The 18,750-nt window shown below is 32.9% G+C and overlaps 1 protein-coding gene across 16 annotated transcripts in view; it reads left to right on the top strand.

The window, feature by feature from the left end:
- Positions 1-18,750, top strand: part of LOC145263650 (5-hydroxytryptamine receptor-like) — a 1,538,699-nt gene that overhangs the window by 673,718 nt on the left and 846,231 nt on the right. For 6 of the 16 annotated variants that reach the window (XM_080120518.1, XM_080120520.1, XM_080120523.1 and 3 more), the window contains one exon: positions 15,436-15,509. The exons of the other annotated variants lie outside the window; for them this stretch is intronic. The gene's annotated coding sequence lies outside the window, so the exon portion shown is untranslated. The remainder of the gene's footprint in view (positions 1-15,435; positions 15,510-18,750) is intronic. 16 annotated transcript variants of the gene reach the window in all.

The following is an 18,750-nucleotide window of genomic DNA, read 5'->3' as shown; positions in this document are numbered from 1 at the left end:
GGAGGATGCCCGGCTTTCTATCAATATAAGACCAAGCGAACTCATGAGGACCACTTAAAAAAATCTACCTGAAAATTATAACGACTGTACCAAGTGCAAAAGTGATTCAAGTACTTGCCCTTGAGAGACGGACAGAATGTCTGAGATAAGAGGTGAATTTTTGGCATCCAGTAGGATACACCATCCTCTGTTAGAACAAAATAATAAGAACCCTATTTTAAATGATGTGAGTCATTGAAAATACTTTGCTTTTGCTTATAATCGCATTCCACGAATTAGCCATTTCATACCTTTTAATTTCTACAATTTATTGCAGGGTAACACCTTACGAATATCTCATAAGCATTCTTTAACATTTCAATAGATAAAAATAACAATCTGTAATTATTTTTTTTCAAATATGTGTAAAAATAATTCTCAGAAATGAGTTCAGTTTTAAAGTCATACCGCTTGCTACTATTTTATAGTAATGCAAAGTGCTTTGTAAATAAACAAATAAAACACTGTCAACGTGAGCCGTGTTTTGATATGGACATCGCCAGCATCTATCTTGTGGCTTAGTAATGGGCGTTGCTAATTATTAATGAGATGCTTGTGTTGCGATCCATGGATTTGGAGTGGATCGTCGTATCGCTGCTGCACTGAAAGTCTATGACACAACAAAACAGTCTGCCTGTTGATGATCTTAATCAAAACCTACACAGTTTTCACTATTACCAATCATAAAAAGTGTTGTCACGGAGTCTACTGGCCATATATTAACCATTATACTCGAGTCGCTCTTAGTATAAAAGTGTACATTTAGTAAGTAGGGCCCACATGTTTAACACGTTGGTTTCATTCCGTTGAGAAATCAGCTAATTAAATGGATTTATGTTTTAGGATTGTTTTTATAGCTAATTTGTTAATAAGTTTAGACTCTAGCTTCTAACTAATTAGTTTGTGATGAAAACTTAGATCAGATGGCTTCTAATAGCCGAATTAAAAAGAGAGGACAGCTATTCAGGCAATCCATGTATATAATATATGAAGTAGGGATTTCAGATTTCATAGTTGTAAAAATGAAATCAACAAAAACACTTAATAGTAGAAAGGAAATAGCCATCAACTGTATCATAACCAAAATATTTGATTTAGTTTAGCAGTTATAGCGTTTGCTACTGCTTTATACTAATGCGAAGCGCTTTGTAAATAAGCAAATAGGGCCCTGTGAATGTGGCATTTACTGTTTGTATAAAAGCATATAGTGTCTTTCACTAGCGGTCACTGTCACGATGCCTTCGTGGTGAGATTTTCTGATTTTCCGTTAATTCGATACCGGACTAAGAATGGGTGCAGATCTGTAGTAGTCTGTCTGAGATAATATTTCTCCATATATACCAAAACATACACGTGTCTAAATTTACAAAACAATAGATACACAATTTGCGTGTTTAGGATTGCTGTAAATACACTGGCAAATGGCTATGTGAAATAATGCATATATTTGAAGAAACTGACTAGAGCACTTTTCTGTAGCTTATACGATTTACATTAACTCTGACACTATGGCTTGTGCAAATGTCCCAGTAGATCTACTGTGGGGCAAAAATGATCGACTTACAGGCTCAGATGCGAGGATTTGCTTGTCTAACCACAATCTTGTTCTATGATAGTGAGTTCTGTTTTTTTTTCTTTTTACTAGAAATATCACCGCTTATCAAGCTCTAAACTACCTGAAGATAATTGTTAATTAGTACCGGGTAGATCATAAGACAACACCTTCATGATCGGTAAGAGTGAAACTTTCATCCTCTCTTCAGGTAGCAGGTATGTTATTGCAGACATCGTTTATCATGATGCTCCAGTCCCACTGATGGTTCTGCAATCCCCTTTCTGATGATATCTATTGAGGTGCTTCCTGTTTAAACTGTCAGTGAACTTTGCTCGTTGTCTTTCACAGCTTTATTTTCCGGTGGTTTTTTCCTAAAATATAGGTCCAGGATATGGCCTTAAACTAAATCTGATGGTGAGGCCCCAGCTTGCGGGTTTTGGGAAGTGTGGAACCACACCTTCATTTTCATTGCTCCCAGGTCCACTCTGACTCGGAGTGATAGTACCTGTTAGGGCCCCAACTATTGGGTAAATAAAAACCAACTTGAAAAAAATACATAATCTATTAAAAACCTTTTGTTCAAAATCACTGGTTTAGGCATTAAATAACCTGGAAGCGGTTGATATGCCGTAAAACAAAACCAACCAACCAGCCAATCAACCGACCTAAAATCAGATTGTTTTCAAGCCGTCCAACCACCGTTAAATGACCGAAGAACTATAACTGTCTCGCGTGGACGCTATTGAGTAGTGATTCCTTTCCCTCCATAAAACTTGAATAGATTTTTAATTTTGAAGAGGGCTGCTCAATAAGATCTTATGTACATAAGATTTGAAAATATTACAATCAGAAGTAAGCAGCTCGTTGTACTGTGTTTTACTGACGAAAACATCGCCAGAAGAAACTTTACTCATAGAATTTTTGTTTAGTTTTGCGCAGTAATAAAGTCTAAAGTAAATAATGGACAGTTGTTGAGGCTAGTCTGTCTGCGAATTATTTAATAGGCAGCCATATCGCGGACAAAGCTTGCTGCTAATTTGCGTTTTGAGAGTCAATTCAGTCGATGATGAAGCAATGACTTTTCTGACCAGACACGGCCTGATATTGACCATTTCGGCCAGTTTGGTCCAAACACAGCAACAAATTATTGCAACCTAAACCACACGTAAACAACATCCACAGAAATAAATATAGGAATTACGTCTAGACATTGAGTGAAGGGCAACTGCTTGGCCCGGATCCAGATTTTCAGCGATTTTATGTAAGTGTTCTTCTGTGGAGCGGAGGGAGAGGGGATACATGACAACGGGTTGTCGAGGGTCAGTCCCGATTGGGTGACTTCACAGGCGTTTTCCATAAAAACAGAGAATTAAAAATAAAAAAAAAAGAAATAGATATAAAAAGGGAGGGGTAATAATCAACGTAGAAAACGATAGAAAGAGAATAAAGGACGGGTAAACGAAATATTCTACACTGACTATTAAGTCTGTACTCTTATGTGGAGATAAATATTTAATAAGTGTGCATGTAATGCAAAAACTGACGAACTGCTTGAAAGGGAAATCAACACATAATTGATGACATAATATAGTTTATTTTTATCATAAAAAATAATCTATTTTTCAGTGATTCTTTCAGATATAGTTCCAGAAAATTACCTCACGTACTGGTAGAGCATCTAAGATAGGCGTAATTATTAATTCAGGAGAAGAAACGAAATAAAAATCTTTTTTTACAACAGATGATCGTGTAAAATAATTGTTACATAAAGGATATAACGTTCGAAATAAATACAGTTTTAGCAAAATACTAGATATAAACACACGCTATTTGTTTCTTTATTATTTGACATAAATATTTATTATTTTTATGATTGCTTTTTATGATTATACTTTTAAATTAATGTTATTTTAATGTAATTAAATTTATATATATATATGTATATATATTTAGTAATTTATAAAATATATATGGCGATTAAACTACACTGAATATACCGCGTTTCATCTACTCTAGGATTCTTCAGGTTTATGCGCAAATTTTGTGGTTGTCTGTCGTTTTTATATACGCATCTTCTATTGAGATTTTTGTTAGCCAATCAGCTTTATAGTATCGACCGCTCCCTTCATACAGCAAATGAACATGCACTTACAGAACAAATGCCCATTTGACCTCTGGTTGACCTGATTCTTTGTGTGTGCTATTTAGCCTGGATATCTAGTGTCTCGACCTGTTTTGAATCTAGGTTAGGTTTTTATGTTAGTTTATAATATATATATATATATATATATATATATATATATATATTATATACATGCATACATACATATATATGTATGATAGTTTATGTATATGCATGTTTATTTATTATATTTATTTATTTGTTTATTTTCTATTGTTTTTGTTAGTTTTAAAGTTATTTATATCTCTTCTAGAGTAAATTTTATCATGTGAACACAGTTGTTCGCTATTTCTCTCCTACAGTTTAATTGATGTCGGTTTTTTTTTTAAGTACAGGATATCAAATTTTTCATGAAGGCATAATCTACATTGGTCGTCTAGGTATCTACAGGTGTTTGCTTGCCTTACTATTTTACATTGGACTATCGGCGAATGGCCGGTTTCCTTGAGTTCCAAGTATTTACTTCCTAGCTTTGTTTTCACACGGTGTCTTTTATTGTTGAATGCACTTTTCTTGTCATAATATCGAGTTTTGAAATCTAAGGAAGTCATACCTCCGTAATATTTCTTGTTATTCGGGGTTTCTATCGCAAATATTGTGGTCTGGTAAACTATGCTTTTAGTTAGACAGTTATTTTGAAGTGGGCAAAATGTGCGGTATCTACAGTTGCATTTATCTTGTTCGTTATTAGTATTCTTATTTTTATTTCTAGTATGGTTGTTGTTATCCGGAGTTAATTTTTTTAGTATTATTATTAATATTATTATTATTATTCGTAGTAGTAGTAGTAGTAGTAGTAGATTTATTCATGCTAGATTATATGTGTCTATTTTGTTAGTTTTATTTTTGTCATGGTGTCTACTTTTTATTGTTTATTTTGGTGTTGTTTACATTGTTTTTTATTTGATATTTTGTTAATATGTGCTTAAATTATCATCTCTAAATTTCGACGAGTAACAACTAAGTTGCTCAAAAATCTACACGGATGATTTTTATTTTATAGTGGTGAAGGCTTTGCAGCGAAATAACCATACTTTAGGTATTAATGCTAACGTTATATGCTAATAAAATTCCTCTTTTTCTTTTTCCCTTTGTTTCGTTTTCCTTTTTTGTTGTTTTGTTTAGCGCCCAAAACATTAAACGAACATTTGTTTTTAAATCTAATTTTTGGATTTAAGGTTGTTCAGAAAAACGAGATTTGAACGTGATCTAGTAAGTGTTCTATATGATTCCAATTTTGATAATAAAACAGAGTAGTATGAGCTGAACACAGCTTGATATGGGTATCTAAAACAGTCCTCTATTATCAGATTTGAAACCAACGGTACCAATGACTTATCTCATCTAAACTTTCTGTAAATAATATATATATATATATATATATATATATATATATATATATATATATATATGTATATATATATATGAATGTGAGAGACTAATAATTTCCACAGTCAAACCACATTGGAGTTCATAAAACTCGAGTTCCGCCCTCATTTTTGCTCATCAGTTAGACATATCCGAACTCGAGTATAAAATTCCTACTTGTGAGACATCGGTTTGGGTTATATATGGTTAGATGGGAACATCCCTTATCCAGACGAAATAGGTTCATTCCATAGTCGGATTTCCTTGCAGTTTGCTGGATCAGTTTCAGTTAACAGAATCTCTTTTGTGTTGCGCGTTTGCTCATGTGGCAGAGTACTCGCCTTGCATGCAAGAGGCTTGGGTTTCGAATCCCAAGTTCGGATGTGTCTTATTGATTAGCTCAAAAACTCAACCTCCGAGTTGTTAGCTGTCATGACTTGTAAGCTGCGACGCTGTTTGCTTGTGAAAATTATATATATATATATATATATATATATATATATATATATATATATGCGTATATTTTGGCAGCATTTTTTTTCATTCAGGCAGCCATTCTTAAAACTAACCGTCGAACGGCAATCTCTCCAGATGCCCCTTTACAACACCAACCCCTCTACCGAGGTAAGCAGTCAAACGGCTCTCGCTCATATCTCATTTACTATTTTTTAAGTAAATATCACAGAATTCCTCATTCCTTACCGATACTAAAACACTTTCCATACGTTAGATGTATATACAAAAAAGATTATACGAAAGTTGAAAAAATAAAAGAAGTTATCACTTAACAGAAGCTTTCTGTTATTTTTTTAAAATGTCTGCCTGAATATATATATATATATATATATATGTGTGTATATATATATGTGTGTGTGTGTGTGTGTGTGTGACTAGGGGTTATTTATTCTCTTAATGCCTACTCATTTCGTTGCCTACTACCTCTCAACAGAAGAAGAGAGTGGTTGCTTTGTAACAAATAAGGAATTAAATGTCTAGATATATTGGTAGTGAAATATTAGATAGAAATACATCTATATTGTTGATACTTTATCCGTTTGTATATATATATTTATATATATATATATATATATATATATATATACATATATATATATATTGTGTATATTAAGACAGCATTTTCTCATTTAGACAAATATTATTGAATAGCACGGAATTATTCTTTTTTATAATTTTCCTTTTTATCTTTTCCAATCTCCGAATAGTTCTTTTTGTGTTTTTCTCTAAATTGTATATATTGGATCCATAATCGCGAGCGCTTTCGACAGAAGTACTTCTATCATCCTCAGGCGTACATTTATTTCTACAATATGCCTATAATATTTGTCTAAATATATATATATGTGTGTGTGTGTGTGTGTGTGTGTGTGTGTGTGTGTGTAAAGGAAAGAGTAGGAGAAAATGAAACTCGATAACATGTTCTAAAAAAAGTATTAAATTTGTCTTCACGAGAAAATTCAGAAAAATCGGAAAAGTTTCTAAATGTTAAAAGTTTTACAGATATAATAATATTTTAAAAGATACGAGCAAGTTTTTTTTCTATACATAACTCGTGCCATCCACGTAAATACATATTAAATTAGACTTCACAACGAACATCAACAGCATGGGACACCACGAACAAAAATGAAAAGAAAAGAAAACACTGCCATGTTTTATGTATATATTGTCCTTACAATCGAAGTTCCAGAAAAAAATACCTTAATACCTTAATTGTCTTATTCCTTAGTTATTAGCAGGACCCGTAGCACTTCCATGGTATTCGAAATATATTTCCTCAAAAATAAGCTTTGATGAACCGTGTATTTTTTCTGGCTTGATCAAAAAATTAAAATTCTGATAACAAAAACTAATAGCAAAAAGTTTGGGATTCGATTTTGATTTAAGCTGATGAACCCAAGTCATATAAATAGAGTTTTTATTTTTGAAACCGCAACTTTATAACATATAAAACTCGATAAATCATTATCTCAATAATAATAATATATACAAAATCTGCCAGAATTAAACTCTCATATTTAAACGTATTTTACGACCTGGCTACGCCGGGCGTCCCTGCTAGCATGGATAAATACTTTTGCAGTTTTAACAAAAAAGGTACAATAATATCAGAGCATCCCCAGCTATAATAATATCAAAGCGTCCCCATTTAAACTGGCTATCTACAGAATGTCAACGTCAATATATTACATACGAATCAGTCCACTGTGGAATTTCCACTATTATATTATTAAATTAATATTTGAAAAAGAGGCTACATCTAAAAGCGGTCTCTCTCATATTTTCCCACCATTGGTTACTTGGATTAAAGCAACATTTCCAAAAACAGCCTATCATGCCTTGACAGAGTACAAAATAGACTTCGTGGTTTAGTGGGGGATGCCCTTTTCTCTACCCTGCAACCCCTCTCCCACAGAAGAGACGTTGCGAGCCTATCCTTGTTTTATCGTTATTTTCATGGCAGGTGCTCGTCTGAACTCCAATCCCTGGTTCCCCCTCGCCAATCTTTCACGAAAAACACCCGTCTAAGTGAATCCACTGTGAAAAATTTCCCGCACTCTATATCTGTGCCTAAATCAAAACGCGTATTTCATGAACAAAGCTTCTTTCTTAGAACTGCACGCCTGTGAAACTCTGTTCCCTCTGCCTGCTTCCCTCCGGACTACAACTTGGATGTCTTCAAGTCTAATGTTAACAAATTCCTAATGAACCGCCCCTCTAAGTAAACACTTAATCAATCTCCTCACTAACGTAATGTACTTGCAATAACCCTTATCCCTGAGTGGCTTCCGGGCCTTGATAAGTGGTGATCACTGTGTAAAAAAAAAAAAAAAAGATTTGACATTTTATATGGGTGTTTAAGCCGTCAAAAATGGTTTTGTCCCTTTTCTAAAATCGCGCACGGACCAACAAGGGAAGCAAAAAAGCAGACTGTTAGATGAATGTATTATTCTTGTTGTACCTGTATAACTTTGTACACCTTTTTGAACGGTGTCGTTACAATTTAACGGCGTATTTACATTTTTACAGATCCAAAAACCAGGTTGCAAAGAAACCAATAATAAAGGAAAAACTTCAACGGACTTTTTCCTTTATTATTTTTTTTTCAACCAAAGTTCTCTGGTATTTCTCAAACCGCATTTTTTCTAAATACTTTAACAGTTAAATTTCTTTCTCCGGGCACGTGTGACTTGTCATGCCTGTTCCGTCGTCACTCCCGTCTCGAACACTTGCTTCTCTTATCACCTCACGAACACGCGATGTTTTTCTCTCTCGGTTCTTGCCACATGTGTCTCTTCAGTGTCTCTGCTAGGACGTCACATCTCGCAGCTGGCCTCATTTTTGGAATTAATATATTTATTTAGTATTAATCCAGTCTTTTACACACACACATACACACATACACATATATGTCTATTTTAAAAGTTATGTCGATTTTTGTTGTTGATTTTAAAAGCGATTAAATAGCAAATAATATATGCATACTATTATAAGCACTCGACTGTAGATCCTAGGATGTAAGGTTTGATCTCGAATACAATCAAGCTACGTTGGTGAGCTATAGACTAGCGAAACTGGTGTACTATTTTTAAAAAGTAAAATGTATACATATCCCTTCCTTACTAGTATTCAAGTAAACTAACACTTGTCGAAATCACGTCATTTAAACGAACCTGCTGCCCATTCCTCATTTAGTTAAAAATATGCTGGTCCATTTGTGTCCAGTAATTATAAAAACCTTCCGGGCGTATAATTTTTAGAGAATCAGTAATGTATTTTCCTGAGATTTACATTATATGAAGAGCCAATATAATCAGATTGACGGGGAGAGAGGAAATTAAATGTGTGTGGAAAGATCATATCGATTATATTCTCTCGTCAATTAAGCTCAACACGCACATCACATCTGTAAAATAAAAACCAAAAGAAACACTTTAACCCCCCGACATGATATTTGAAACTAAGACCAGAAAATTTCCAATTTGCCTTTGCATTATAAAAAGATAAAAATAAATACCGAAATAAAATTTTTGTAAAAAATACATAAACTCTGCAATTTTATTTTAAAGGACGACTTCAACGAGGTAGAAAAAGACGTAGCAAAAAAAAGGTCTTCAAGAGAAAGTTGATTTTCATTTTATTTGATTTTTTAATAACAAATCACGGGAAGTAACCCGATGACCGAACTCTTGCATATATTTTTTTTCTGAATGTCAGTATTGATTTCCGGCCAATGATTAAATATTTTTAAAACGAAAAGAAAAACAAAAAAAACCAAAAAAACATGAATTAAAAAACAATCTAAAAATTAAACGGGAAATCATCCATATAAAGCCCTTTGTAGGATTTCTTGCGATCAGACCTAACTAGCATAATATCTGGAAATTGATATTCAGATTTGTTTGGTCTGGAATGACATAAATTTACATTAAGATAGTTTGAACAAAACGAGTATAAGCAATAAATATGATAAACTTTTTAGGCATTGCATTAGTGACATTGATGATTTTTTTAGTTGTTTAATTGTTTTTTTTTGTTTTTTTTGGGGTTTTTTTAAACGGAAATAGTGTGATGTATTTTATGACTGTATTTTATTTATTTATTTTTTTACATTTTTTGCAGATTGCACGCAAATTGGTATTATTTTGTCTCCGTAATAGTTTGAATGTTTGATGGATATTGTAAAACCGCGACACATCATATTGGTTTATGCAATTTTCGTGTCAGTTTGACTTTCTTAAATCATTCTTACTAGCGTTTATTGAAAAAGGATGCAAAAGTATCACCACAATCATGGGCAGATGAAGTTCGACAAATAAGGTTGAATGTTTATCGAGATAAACTCACATTGATATTCACACGAATATGTTTGGAGGCTATTTAGACATCTGTAATATAACAGAACATTCGATGTAAATATTTTTTTTCTTTTGAACATGATTAAGAGTTTCGGTTGACTCAAACAGTAAATGGCAACATTTACAAAAGTCGAAATAAATGATGTGCTCAGTATTAATCATCACTTTGTCCAGAATATATATATATATATATATATATATATATATATATATATATATATATTTCAAATTTGTCCTCAATTATGATTTCCAGAGTATAGATTTAATTGCTTATACACATACACACACATACACACACACATATATCTATCTATCTCCCTCTCTTTCTCTCTCTCTCTCTCTCTCTCTCTCTCTATATATATATATATATATATATATATATATATAAGCAATTAAATTTAAATATATACGATTTATTTTTTATTACTGTATCTTTCTGTTAAGTTGAATTATTGTTTCAGCTACCCGGCCGTTTTTTTTTTGGCGTCTGTAGCTTCCTCAGACTTTTACAGAAACAGGGTTCTGTAAAAGTCTAAGGAAGCTACAGACGGCCAAAAAAAAACGGCCGGGTAGCTGAAACAATAATGTAACTTAACAGAAAGATACGGTAATAAAAAATAAATCGCATATTTGCTCTACAACAGTATTGAGCACTTTCTTCAGTTTTTATTAATTACCATTTCTACTAAATATATATAAGAGCAACTAGTTAATAAAACATGTTAAAACACTTTGAAAAAGAGTTAAAACATATTTAATTTGGAAAATAAAACACTAAATAAGTCGATAGTCCTTATCCGCGGAGTTTCGAAGAAATACTTTCCTATCATCAGAGATTGGAATTAGCAACATGAGGAATCGGATTTGCATGCAAAATATTTGATGACACTGCAAGTAAGTCAAAGACCTTACTTGATAACAAAAAGTGAAGCATAGGGAATAGGTTGAAGAAAAGGGTGATTTCACGTGAATGGATAGTCTGGTGAAAGGTAAAGTATCCAATGATGGTAAAATCCAAAAAGGTAAATCCAAGAAAGTTAGTTTAATCTTCATTCGCACAATTAAATTTGAAGATGGCCCAATATAATCCAAAAGGCCGAAATCCGTGGAATAGTTCACAAATAGCTCCAAGGAAAAGGGGAAAGAATTCAAATAATATCATTGAAAGAAAAACGAAAAGATATACGTTATGTCGGCTGCCGAGCCAAAGTGTAATTTTATTATATATATATATATATATATATATATATATATATATATATATATATATATATATATATATATATATATTAGCATCGGTGCCCGGCATTGCCCTGGTGTTTGGAGGTGTATGCTGAGCAAAACAAACGGTCAATACAGAAGGCTTACCGCAAAAAAATTGCTCGTGTCGGTCTATCCTTCGGACTGATAAGGAAAAACGAATAGATCAAAGATGCCGACTGTGGTCTTTTAATGCTAACAGTCTTGAACAGTTCTCGAACACGTGATTTTCAGGTGATCCCCGGGCATCATAAAAGCAGATTGCTGGGGTGTGGGTAGACGCGTTCAGACCCGTGTAGAATGAACATCGTCGTACGATTCAGACTTAGAAAAATGTTTTAAATTTAGAGTTGCGTCTAGGAAGTCTACTTCGTGTAGGTTGGTATTAATTGTTATTTAAAAAACCTATTTCATGAAATGTTTTGGTTGGATCTTTTCTAAGCTTATCTAGGCTGGTCCCGTTGTGATCGCGTGAGAGACAAATGTCATAATCCCTATAAAGGCTGAATGTATGATCTGGGAATTTTTTGCGCAGAGTCTCTAGTAGAAATATACGCACTAAGTCGCAGATGTCTGCACTATCGTAGGGCCCGATTGCCACGTCAAATGGGTCTTCTGGGGTTAAATTTTTTACCCAGGTTTTCCCTTCATAGAATAAGAGGGGTTGCCTAGGATGAATGATGATTTATATTTCTATATTGCTAATTTTTTTTGTATTTTGATGCAAAACTCAATGCTTTTTTCGAGTGTCTTTTGTAATGGAGGGGTAAAAAGTCTGTAATATCTAGTGGAATGAATTTGCATCTATGTGGGTCGGTTATATTACTAAACCATTTTAGCATTGACTGTGTGTTACACACTAGGTTGAGGTTGGTTTTACTTTTTATATTTTTGACAATTATTTTTATAGCTTTACTGGCTAATCCTATTTCGCTTTTAGCTGGGTTGATAAGTCTGCAGGATGGATTATTGGTGAACTTTTCCTCATGGTCTTTTAATGTTAGAAAGGATTTTCTCTTAGCTAGGCGGTTTGATCTATAATCTATGCCTAATTTCGAAGCCCCTCCTGTGGTCTCTATGTTAATAGATCTATATGTTTCTATTTTTGCTAATTAGTATTTATCGTTAATGGAGTTTTATGTCAATTTGTTTTCTTTGCTTTATCCATTTTATATGAATTTTGGGTCGCATCGGAGAATACTATTGTGTCGTTATTCCTTTGCAGTCTCTTTATATCGTAAGCTAAAGACCTCTGAAATTTGTTTGGCTTGTATGTCTAATAAGTCTTTTTCAAATTAATCTAATTCATCTATTTTTCCTGGTATTGAGTTCAACCTGAAGTAGTTTTTTCTGTCTTCCCCTGGTTTCCAGCTCATTTTCTTGATGACCTCTACAAGTTTTCTTAGGAGGATCCTCGTGAATAGTTGGTTACTGGAGGCTGGTATGTTCTTATCGGAGTACTCCAAAGTGCATTTTTCCATTTTCTCCTTTAAATTAATTACCTCCGTTTGACCAGCTAAAATTAACAAAAGGTAAACCGGAAAACATGCACATATTTACTAAAATGCATTAAATAAATTTTAAAAAAATTAGAAAATTCATATTAGAATATAATAAAATATACAGAGTTAGGAATAAGCTATAATTAAATAAAAATAAACATAATTAAAAACAATAAATACGGCCCTGCTTTTTCCTCAGACAGAAACAACATGGCTGACGAGGGGCTAATATTATTTACGATTTACCATTAACTGGTCCCCCTTATGTTGGGCTTGAAACCGACGGTACCAGTATTTTCTGAACTTCTGTACAATTAAATATATATATATATACATATATATATATATATATATATATATATATATATATATATGTATATATACGCATATTACTGAGGTATGAGAATTCCATTACATGAGAGCAATAAGGAAGATAGAACAATTATTTTAAGTTGTGGCATTTCAAAGTTAAATGCTTGTCATTATAAAAGGGGAAATAACCACATTTATTAATAAAACAAGAGAAACATGCATGACAGCCTGTGAGTTTACAGTGACCGAGACATAAAAGCATGACTAAGGTCAGAATCCCCACATGTATCCCAGAAATTTCCCTGAGGACGTAATATTCTGGTTAAAATTAAATAAACAGTGCAGTTTTAGGTCTTAACATATGTAAATTTAGTTTTGCGCCATGATGAAAACGCAATGACTAAGTCCATTATTTGCTCCCTCCCATTTAGACCTAACAATCTACAAGAACTTTACACCTTTTAGTTTGAGTCCAGCACCATACGAAACTGCTAAATAGATACAGGGAAAATTTTGGACAAATATGGTAAAATAGTGCCCAAAATTGAATGTTTTTCTTAGCCCTAAAATGCGCCCCTGGGAACCGCACAAGAGTTATTGTGAAGTATAGACAAACAAGATTATATAGAAATCAGTTAGTTATTACGTTCAAAAAGTTTTAAAAAATCCAAGGCATTCATTTTTTTTTAATAAACATACAACTGTAAATTTTAGCAATGTTAACCCAAAATGCTTCCCTAGGGGGGAGGTCAACCGGAATTTTCTTGGAAAATCTGTTCTCTTACGTATATTGTTTGTTTAATGTTTGTGCAAATTTTCTAAAAACTCCAAGGTGTAGATATTGTGCGGAGAGACGAGCGGTCAAGGGTCAATTTACAGATTTACTCTCCTTTGGCCGGGGGGGGGGGGCATTTTTCACAAACATTAGTCTTAAAATTTTTTGATAATCAGTTTCAGTGAAATTTATTTTTATTCTATGGACCCTTCCTCACGATGTCAATGCATGAGTTTGTGACAGAAGAGACACTGCAATATAATCCTTTCTCGAATCTATTTAATTAAACTTCTGAATTGAAATGAGAAATATACTTGAATCCCGGCTGTAAAATGTGTAGAACGTGATGATAACATAGTAAAATTATTAATGTATTATTCAATAGATTAGTCGAGTTAGTCTATTGATTTTTATCACGTTAAAATGGGCAAAAGTTAAAGTCCGTTGGCGTACAGTGGCTTCTGCCAACTAAATTAATGGTTCGATATGTTTAATTCTGAGCCTTTTTTTTATTAAATATAAATCTCGATTAATCTCTACTATGCTATTTACGAATACCATAATATGAAATTCGCTGCACTGTATCATCGCACATATCCATAAAATATATCAGACAGATCGGCCAAAATTTTCTCAGAAAAGGTGGAACTTTACTAATAATCCGTATTACTTCCCTACTGGTGCATCTAACGGATACCATATTATTAAGTTTGTCGCAGTAATTGATAATAAAAAATATAACAGACAAACATACAAAGAGTAAAACCAGTGTTTCAAAAGTAATGCATCATATGTTTAACTAAAAGAGTTGAAGAGCTACGAAGAGGAGAGTGTTACAATTAAAACGTTTGTGTTTAGATATTCATTTTTTCTATATAGTCACCATCATACGTAATGCCTTTTGCAATGCCTTTGGCATACGGACCACTTTTGTTGCACATATTTTTGCTGTCACTCTGAAATCGGCGGATACATCTCCTTATTGTACTTACATTAACTGCATCGGCTTTGTGCGCGTTCAACAGACGTCGTTAAATGGTGATCGGTTTATTTTTATTATAAGGAATACAATGAAGCATGGCAGCTAGTGATGCATGTCGATGATTGATTGCTTTAATCTAACGCTTTTAATATATACAACTGATAGCTGAAACATAAAAATAATTAATACAAAACTTCAGTCAATATCACAATGCAATTGGCAATCCCCCCCGATCCATCTGGACGAAATACAAAATAGAAGCGTTATTTTCGAAAGAGCCGCGTATGATATAAACTATAACAATACTCTCTTTCATTTTCCTCATGCCAACTTAAGTTTAGCGACTAGTGTGAATTTCTTCTAAAAGTAGAATGTTTGAACTATCCTTAAAATATATTGTTTTTACAAAGTGAAGTTTAAATATTTTATTGTAAATATATGGTAGAAGGAAGATATATAATATCGATGTTTGTAATGAGATTTAATTTACATCTAAATGATTATGTGTTTAATTTTATTAGAAGATTAAATAAAATAAACAAAATATTTTTTATAATTCGTTCTTCTTTCTTTTCATTTACAGGTTAGTGGATTGCTGTTGTTTAATTGTCTTTTAGTCACGCCAGTCATTGCATGCAGTGGTTTATGATTTACAAGGTAAACATTTTTTAATATCTGATTATATTTTTCATTCAAAATCAATGCACTCTCAAGCTCGTACACTGGTTTTAATAACTGAAAAGAAAAGGAAAATACGGTACTTGTACAGTCTAATCAACACATTAAAAAATGAAAATATCGAAAAAAAAGTTTATATTGTACGAATCTGTCATGGTATGAAGTCATTTGAAACAAATGTCACTTAATTTCATCAAGCAGATTTTTTTTACAGCTTAAAAACGATTTCTAATGATATCGAGTAAAAGGTTAACTTTTTGGGAAGAAAAACTAGTATTAAAGATTGGGAGGGAGTGTTAGCGCTTTAAATTGAGTTATCTCCCCTCGGCGTGTTCTAAAAATCCAAACAAAATATTTTAAAAATCAAAAGATATCTACCTTGAACGTGCTGTTATAAAAACGTGTTCTTCCTTTGTAAAAAAACAAACTACTAGATCAATTTAAGTAAATTATTTTCACTTCACAACGAAATATAACCTTTTTTGATAATTTTATTTTTTTTAATGTCTTGATTAAATTCTACAGGTACCGAAAATACTGCTATATTTGTAAACGTTAGGGCGTAAGAGGGCTATTAAAAGGGAGTCACTGTCGGTACACCCAGCTGTTCGCCGTAACACAGGAAAGAGTAATCTACGAGTGACTAGCTCCAGAACAACTTATAGACGCACGGGAGACAAACAGAAGGCGTGGTTACACACTATTAAAGCCGACATCCTCCTTACCTCCATTGCAAAGAGCTATGGTGTACGTTGATCCTCGGACTGGCAATCAATAATTATCTTGAACCTTCAGACTGTCGTTCATTGTCTGTTTGATTAGGGAGGCTTTCAGTTCTACGGAAGGAGGATAATCATGTAAAAACATCTCTTTCAAAAGTGTGGATTTTATAACGTAATTCAAATTAGCGCAATAATATACAATCTAATTTATAAAATCAACGACTGTGCATATTACTGAGGAAAAATAATTTAGTAATTAATACCTTTGATTTTTTTTTAAAAAATCCATGGTTAGTTTATGTGGTTCGACGAGGGAAGAGTCGAATGAAAAAAAAACCAAACAAACAGAATATTGTTATCATACGCGACAGTTCGACTGCTACAATCATCAAGTACACAGCAATCGTAAAGCGAACGTTTCCGCATACACGACTACTCTACACAAAACAAACAAAAAAAAATACAGTCGATGTGATCCGGCACGGTACCAAGCACTTCCCTCAATACAACATAACAAGGTCCCGAACAATGCCGTCGCCACAACTCGGCGCTGTCTCAAACAATTCCGTCGACAGGATCCGACATGATCTCTAACAACACCATTGATACGATGTGCACAATTTTGTCAATACTACTTGGCAGTTACTGTTATTTAATTGCTGTCCCAACCAGCTTCTATTAAAGTAGGATTCTGGATTATGGCAAACAATATTAATTACCTTAGTAATAAAGGCTCTGCTATACTAACGAATAATTTATTTAGGTATAGTATAAGAACAGATACAACACTTTGGAGTATTTATTTGCATAAAATATAAAAATACATAATGAACAAATTAAACACAAGGCCTTTAAAAAGTGGGGAGATTAATGGGTATCCTTGACCTCAAATATTTAACATTGGTTATTCTACTCCTAGATAGAAATATATTAGTCACTAGACTACCACATTCACTCCAGGGGTTGTCTAACTTAAGATATATCTAAATTTGAAACAGTTTTATTAAAATATTTTCAATAATAAATTTTCGTTTACAAATGAGTGGGGTTTAAACACTAACCAACAAACATTGATTAGACAGGTCCTCCTACTCATTTCTAGTAATAGACATCCCACTGATTTGGGTTTTAGCGAAAACAACCGGATCAATCTCTAAGAACGTTCCACTATATATATATATATATATATATATATATATATATATATATATATATATATATATACTTAGAATGTTGCAATATTTACGTAGGCCTTCCTGTAGGTCCATGATGTACTTCTATAAAGAAGACTGAATAGTAAAAAAAAAGTATCGGAAAATATTGCTTGATTGGTCTGTTCGGATAGAAGAGAAAAGAATAGTTGTCATAAACTCTCTTTGAAAATCCTTGATAATAGTCCAAAAATCTTAAATAAAAAAATAACACTGGAAAACCACTGGAAGGATAATATGTCATCGTACGATTTGTGACATTTATTGGGGGTATTTCTGATGTGGTGGCACCCACTCATTTAAATAAGTGTATAAAAGTACACATAAATAGCAAGACTCGGTTTGTCTGAGTGTGTGTTAACCAGAAGTCACCGAAAACCGAGCTGAGAGCAGATATGTTCTCCAGCCAAGACTCCCTTACTTGACAACCATTATGTTAATATACTGTAAATATACTTTCCCGAATACACTTCTTATTGATCTACCTTTGTTTTGTTGAGTCTTCATTTGTATTGCCTTATACGTTATTTGGTTCAACCTGCAAACATAACAGTTGGCGACGAAGATGAACGTCAAACATAACAGTTTCTTAAACAGCGAATCGACTGAAAGAATTACACGAATAGGTCAAACGAGTTGGTACAAATGATGTGTGAATAAATGATACAATTCTGAAGAAAACTAATCAAAATTGTACATATAGAAAATACTGAAAATAGCAACACCCGTATTAGAGGGAGATCATGCAAAGATTTAAAACAAAGGTGGGGATTAATAGAGTTACAGATGCGCTCTTGCACATTATGAAGAATCCCCAAAAGGAATAGAGATTCATAAACGCGAATATGATTAGAGTATTTCATAATTTTTCTGAGAGTAGAAGAGGAAGGTGTTACTTGTATAGTGAAACCCATATAAACTCGATAGAAGTAGAACAATAATCTAAAATGGTAAAACAAGTATATAAAAGAAATAATCAAGTTACTAGCAAGGAAATGTATCCTGTCAATATTCATTTTCTATCAGATGTGTTCCAGGTGGTAGTAGTCGATTTATATATGGGAGTAAAATTACTCCGATTTTTCTCAATTTATTAGTATTTAAACCCGGCATTAATGTATAATCTATTAAAATTAAACACGCTGGACGATATCTTTTTTTCCGAAAAAAATCATTAAATTGTTGGGCTATAGCGGAATTCTCTTCTTTTGAAAGAGTTATTATATAAAAATATTGTAGCAAAAAAATCGAGCATAATTAAAAGAGATTAACATTAATCGAGCGATA

This window comes from Euprymna scolopes, chromosome 39, assembly GCF_053919585.1.
Source record: "Euprymna scolopes isolate OS-2025 chromosome 39, ASM5391958v1, whole genome shotgun sequence".
Lineage (NCBI taxonomy): Eukaryota > Metazoa > Mollusca > Cephalopoda > Sepiida > Sepiolidae > Euprymna > Euprymna scolopes.
Note: the sequence above shows the minus strand (reverse complement) of the source record. Positions and strands in the feature narration are given on the sequence as shown.